The 6,957-nt window shown below is 49.3% G+C and overlaps 1 protein-coding gene across 2 annotated transcripts in view; it reads right to left on the reverse strand.

The window, feature by feature from the left end:
* Positions 1 to 105, reverse strand: part of LOC119364807 (60S ribosomal protein L23A-like) — a 2,338-nt gene extending 2,233 nt beyond the window's left edge. The window contains exon 1 of one of the 2 annotated variants that reach the window (XM_037630340.1): positions 19 to 105. The gene's annotated coding sequence lies outside the window, so the exon portion shown is untranslated. The remainder of the gene's footprint in view (positions 1 to 18) is intronic. The other variant, XM_037630341.1, reaches the window with a different exon arrangement.
* Between the last annotated feature and the right edge of the window lie 6,852 nt (positions 106 to 6,957).

Below are 6,957 nucleotides of genomic sequence, written 5' to 3' on the forward strand. Positions count from 1 at the left end.
TGGCGGCGGGCGGCTTACCTTACCTTCCTGGGGTGCGGGCGCGAGGCGATGCGAAGACGGCTGAGGAGGAACCCTAGCGGCCAAGCGTGCCAGGCCTTTATATCGTGGAGGGAATCGAGCAACTCCCTCGTCTAGGGTACAGACTGGGCTGGGCCTGATTGGGCTGTACAGAGCACCGCCAGGCCTTGACGCCGATAAGTTAGTTATCTCGCACGGTTTTTTTGAACTGAGTTTTTTTTTAAATGCTATATATCTCGTTTTAAATTGTTTTGCGTTTATAAAACGAAAATTCACTTCGGCTCTCCGGCAATACCGCTCCTGCTGCCAAACATATTTTCTCATTTTTTTCGGTCTTACAGAAAAAAGCCCAAAAAAACACAAGTGTGGTGGTCTACATTTTTTTAACAGATAAAGTTTCATAAGATAATTCTAGCGCATGCGGCTTGTGAAGAAATAAGAAGTCTGGTCCTGTTTGTATAGATTTGAATTTGCTTTTCCAACCACTGCTTGTTTTCATTTTCCAACCCCATCCGATGTGCATGGTTTTTGGATGATTTTTTGTATTACTAGCAAACAAATAAACTATTTTCACCCATCAGGAGCACTAATACCCGAGAGCCAAATGGCTACCGTAAGGATTTTTCTGGATTTTTTAGTTTTTTGCAAAAATAAAAAATGTTAACCAAACCCTGGAAAGTAAAAGAATTACATTGAAATCTTTAGGGGCACTAACTTCTTCTCGAACAGGCGGTTGGAGTGCCACCGCAAGCCGCTCCAATACCCGAGACAGATTAACACTGTTGATCGCGGTTAAGAAGTCGTCAAGGTTGTTGTTCTATCAAGAGCATTGCCTAGAGAGGAAGTTCTCACGGGCGGAAGAGCCACATGTCTACCCACACGCCACGTGCCGACACCTGAGGGCTCTCCAGATGTGATGGAGATTAGGTTGGAGGACCCAACATCAAGGGAAGTCATTGTCGTCATGCCGACAGACTCTACAAAACCCTGAACTCATTGTCCCAAACAGAGCACGCCAATAGACTCTACAAACCCTAAACTCACCGTACCAAACACACGACATGAATCTACGGCTCGTGAGTCGTCGATGTGCCATTTCTGGCGCATGCTAGTATTAACTTACGTTGTGCCCGAATTCTGGGTCTCACTTGCTAGTGGCGTGGATCATACAATAAGAGATTATTTGTCGCATCTCGTAACTTAGGTTATGCCCCCATTTTTGGGTCTCACTTACTAGTGACATGGAGTTTAGATGGCACACCACTACTAACGTGTTATTGGTGGTGTATGGAATATTACCCACGAAATTTTGAAAAAAATTACCGGTAGCCTGGATTAAAAGTGGCGAGCCACTAATGGGGATGATGTGTAACCATTTTTACACTAGTGAAATCTTCACCCCGACAGCTAAATCATCCAACCAATGTGGCTTTCTTTCCCCGCTATTTAATTATCATGTTCTTTTCACTTCCATTCATGCCTACACTTTCATCTCGCATGTTTAATTTCTACTATTTAAACAACAAATTCCACATCTTTTCGTCACCTTTTTCTCCTCCACCACCACTCACGTTTCACAAAGTTGTCAATTCTCTTCTTTTTTCGAAAAGACTAAAGGTTGTGTAGTAAGTAGCACAACCCCTTACAAAAACATAATTATGTAAGTCGAAAATACATCCAAAATAATTGGCGGTGCCGAAGACTTCTTCCTCCTGCATCCACCGGCGGTGTGTCGTGTGTTGGGAAACGCAGTAGAAAACAAAAAAAAATCGCGCCTACGATCACCCAAGATCAACATGAAGATGCATAATGGGTTGGGATCACGATCTTTACCGTCACCGAGTTGCAGCGGAAGAAGAACGTGTCAGTGTAGATTGTACTTGGAGTCCCTCGAACCGTCCACGAACGATCCCTCAAACCGAAGATCAAAAACACGACCTCTCTACTTGGTTGCAAGCGAGCAGCCTTGACGATCCGGTAGCGCTTCGCCGTCCAGAGCTAATCGTCACCGGTGAATTATAGGGAGGAGACTAGAACCACACTGAGCTTCTAATTATAAGGACAAGAGGATTAGCTTAGCTCTAATTAGTTAACTAGGACCAACTAGAACTAGCTAGAAGAACTAGAGGAGGCTTCAAAACTTGTATGTCCAATAGAGCAAAAATGCCTAGCATATATAGGTTGGAGGAGGACAAGAGGGCAACCCCCCCCCCCTGGGGCACCGGCCAAGAGGGAGGCCACCCCCCTATTCCAATGCCCCCCCCCCCACACACACACAAGGAAAGGGGACGCCAATTCCTTAATGGCTCTTATGGCCCATAACTCCTTCCACCTATTGGCCTTTTAAGGCCCGTTGATATTTAAATTAAACATAAAATGTACTAAACACCTCTAGAACATTATATATATGTACTTTAACATATCCAAAAACATTTTACACCTATATATAATATATCGGTATTAGCCGATATTCACCGAAACCCTTCCGGTGACCCCGAAACGCTCCCGGGTTCTCTCGAAACTATTCCGAATATTCATGAAATAATTCCACAAATATATTCTCATGACTCCCCTCCTACTAACACTTATCAAATCATGATTGTATTAAGCTTGTGAACACGTAGGTTCGGTAACCCATGGACATGAACGAAACCGTTCGTTCAATGACCAGCAACGGGACCGTGGACGTCCATATCGGCCCTTATGAGTACAAGAATGATATTCGAGTGAACCTTTGGTTATCATGTGCAGTTCCCTTTGCTTCGCGGTACTTCATAAAACCTGGGATGCGTCGATATCCTCCCGAGTCATCACTATGCTCATTATACCAAAATTCTCGTTACCGGTTATGTTCTTCTTTCTCGTTATTGTGTTCCGGCATCCCCGTGACTCAGTAATGTGTGTCTGGCCAGACGATGATTAATGTCATCACACCGAGAGGGACCTAATAATATCCCTCCATCGTTGAAGGAGGAAATCCTACTCTTGAGCTATCCAACAACTTGTCAAACTTTTCGATTGTCGGTGTAAAATCCGGCGGACCTCGGGGTAGGGAGTCCCGAGCTATGGATCTCGGATCGATGGTAGCAGGAATAAGAGAGACGACGCTTACCCAGATTCCGACCCTCTTGGTGGAGGTAAAACCCTACGTCCTGCTCTTGTTTATATTGATGGAGATGTATCGAGTACAAGCTTGATCAACCTCAAGATCGAAAGTTATGTTCTAACCCTAGAGCTAGGTGAATGTAACTGTGATTCGGTCCCCCTTACGGGCTAAACCCTCTGGCTTATATACACGCTAGGTCTTGGGGATATAGCCCGATGATGAGACCCGCCCTAACTGGGCTGAGTTAGGCTATTGGCGATTCATGAAGAGGGCCTTAAATAGGGCTAGGAGATCAAGACGTAACCCGGAGGGTGACTTACGAGATGAGCCACCGGAGGCCCAAGCCCAGAAGATGGTGTGAGACCCGACGTGGTAAGCCGCTCGACGGCGACTTGCCTAGCAAGGCAAGGCAACTTAGAACCAAAATCAGTTACGTTGTGTAATCCGACCTAGACTCTTGTAAGCCCAGGGCCTCGATCTATGTATATAAAGGTGAGAACCTGTAGCGGGTCAACTCAAGAAACAATTGATCCATAGCTAGGTCAAGCGATTCCGCTCCCTTGTAATCGATACTCAATCAATACAACTCAAAGTAGGACGTAGCTTTTACCTCGATCGTGAGGGGTCGAACCTGGGTAAACTCGCTTCTCTCGTCCCGCTCAACCCCTTCAAGCTAACCTACGTTGCGATGGCTCCACACCTAAGTCCTTTCACAAGCGCATCTGCCATGACAAACCCACGACAGTTGGCGCCCACCGTGGCACCAGCGCACGGTGGTTTCAAGTTCTTGAAGGGCACTTTCCCAGGGATCAAGGGATACGCAGTTGGCAGGATGACTAAGAGTCGCCGCGGCAAGCTCTACATCGACGACGCTGGCTGGGGCCCGGAGGCCGACTCAATCGAGTACGGGTACCGGGTCCCCTTCGGCAGAATTCACGTCTTCATCGGTAAGATCGGCGAATCTGAGCCTGAGCCGGACATCTCCACCAACCTCATCGAGTCGGCACAGCATGTGCAACCCGGCCGGAAGCATGTTTTCGTTGGTTTCACGCAAGGCATGGAGCTTGTGGAAGGTTCCAAATCCGGAGGAGAGACTTCCATCTGTGATGAATCCTCGACCAGAGAGACGGAATCGATCTACCAGCTTCAAGACGGCGGGATTGGGGGCTATTTCGATGGCAACAGTATTGCGGACCCCTATGAGCCGTCGTACAGGGCTGCGATCTTCATGGCTGGCATAGGGATGACTCTTAATTCGTCAACAACTGTAGTTATGACATCTAGTACGGCAGCGGCAGCAGCAGGGGCTGGCGACTCAGCTACGCCCCGGCTCAGGTCCTGTTAGATCTCTCGGGCACCTTGACAACTTTGCTAGCAACAAAGGTTACTGCGGCGAATCAAGTGGAGCCTAATGTGGAGATTGCAAAGGTGCGAGATCAGATAGCTAAAGCCCAGGAGGATCTTAACACAGAGAATGTCACGATGGCAACGGAGCGGGCCCAGATGGATGCCGAGTCGCAACGGTTAAGGGTGGAAGCTTTTCGTTTAAGTTTGGATCAGGATGCCTTCCAACGATGTTCTTTGTAGGCGACATCAAACCCACCTGCCTTTGCAGTATGAGGCGCAAAACCTTTTAAACATGTCTGGGGCAGGGCCAAGTAACCCGCCAGGTACGACCCGGGCTACGGAAGCATCAGGGAGCGGGGCAGCGGCTCAGCCTCGATTGCTAAACCTGTCCCATAGGGATCAGACTCTGCCTCAGTAGTTTTTGACACCACCTGGTCACTATTCTAACCTGGTGGACAACATGTTAGTGGCAGCAACCCGGCTGGCATCGATTCCAATCGAGGGTGAATCGCCGGTTGCGATGGAGACCCAGAACGTGGTTAAACTCCTTCGAACAGCTGTGGCGCAGCAGGCGGATTACTCGTATAGCCATGATCGTGTTCATTCGACCCCCCGCCAAAGTCGAAGTTACAACCGGCGTTGAGTCGCCGGCAGTGTCCAGCAGCGAGCGATGTCGTAACTCGCCCCGCGATGATAACTTGTTGGTTAATGCTCAGGCGATCGTAGATAAAGCCAGAGCTTGTCGTGAGGCGGCGGCTGCTCAACAGGGGGCTTACCAACAGCCTCCGATGACCCCTTCAGCCTCGATGGGAGCTGGGACAATTTCTAGGATGATTGGAGTGTCGTGCTTAGTACCAGCTCTGCATAATGAGCGCCTGCCCAGGGATTTTAAAGGACCTTGTGATGGTAAGCCGTCCTTTGGTGGGAAAAACTTTAATATTGAGGCAATGATGAAAGAGCCTTGCCCGAAACACGGTCTGCCTAATAAGCCGACCACTCATGCTTGGAAGGATTGTTTTATCATGCAAGAATATATAAATTACAACTTTAATCAGAATCATGGCAATAACAATGGGCCGCCTGGCGGGTCAAGATCTGGTCCTCAAGGGTCCGGCTTGGGGCGGCAGTTCAAATTCTGGTTACCAAGGTCAAGGCAGCCATGTTGGTTACAATCAACAGTCTGGTTCGGGTAACCAGCAGCAGAGTAATCAATCAGGATATCACAGTAACCCGAAGTAGCTTAATGGCGAGTACCATGTTTTTACTACAAGTCTTTGTAAGCAAGACTGGAAGGTTCACAAGCGAGCGGTTCATGCTATAGAGCCAGCAGTGGCCCAGGACTTGCGATGGTCAGAATATCCAATCATGTGGAGCCGGGAGGATCACCCGCCTCGGGTTGACAATCCGGGTCATCTGGCATTGGTGGTAGCTCCTCAGGTTGGTGTCTATAAGTTTACTAAGGTGCTCGCGGATGGTGGAAGCAACATCAATATTCTATATTATGACACCTTTTGTCGGATGAATTTAAGGGATAAGGATCTTAAACCGTCCTCTACAGTTTTCCACGGTGTGGTACCTGGCAAGTCAGCTTATCCAGTTGGTAAGATATCATTAGAAGTGGCCTTTGGTGATGATCTCAATTACAGGGTAGAGACGCTATGGTTTGAGGTGGTAAAAATCATGATCATTGACTTGGATATCATCATGATTATTCGCTTTTCTATCAATTGCCCAACAGTAATTTGTTTACCCACCGTATGATATGTTCAAGAGAGAAGCCTCTAGTGAAAACTATGGCCCCCGGGTCTATCTTTATCATACATTAAAATTCAAAAATACATTGCTGCAGTTTATATACCTTGGTAGTACCATCTGATAAACTTTCATCTCCTTGCATTTACTTTATTTGACATTTGCCTCTCGATTTTATCTCCCCAACTTCTAAAGCGCCCATGAAACCTGCGGGAAGCAGAGATGATGTCTGGCAACGCGCGTGGTGACTCATGTAGCCCCCTGCCCCTCCCCTCGCCGGCGGTGGCGACCGGCCCTCTAGGTGCTTCGTCCTCCCCCGAGCCTGTGGTCGGCTCTGCTCTCCTCCTCGCCCCATCCCCAGTGCCCACTCATTCTGTCTCCCCCCGTTCACGCGAACCTCCGGACGAGTTGGGGGGCTTGGGCGGCGGCCGAGGACCTCGCGGACGCGGCTGGGGTGGAGGCCGGGCAGTGGCGCGCTGGGGGGCTCTTTGGAGACCAGCTTGTGGAGGCCGTGGCCGAGGAGCTCGGCGGTCTTGTCCCCTCCCCCGACGCCCTAGTGAGTTCCCGTGCCCCTCCTCCTCCCCCTCCTCCCCTCTGCATTCTCGTGCGCTCCCGTCTCAGTGAGGCCGAGGCCGTCGATCGAAGTCCTGGGGGTGGCTGGCCGGGCTGATCTCGGGGCGGCGGCTGGGTCGTGGCGCCGTCTGGCGAGCCCGTCGGGGCGTCACTTGGTCACC

This window comes from Triticum dicoccoides, chromosome 2B (assembly GCF_002162155.2).
Source record: "Triticum dicoccoides isolate Atlit2015 ecotype Zavitan chromosome 2B, WEW_v2.0, whole genome shotgun sequence".
NCBI lineage: Eukaryota > Viridiplantae > Streptophyta > Magnoliopsida > Poales > Poaceae > Triticum > Triticum dicoccoides.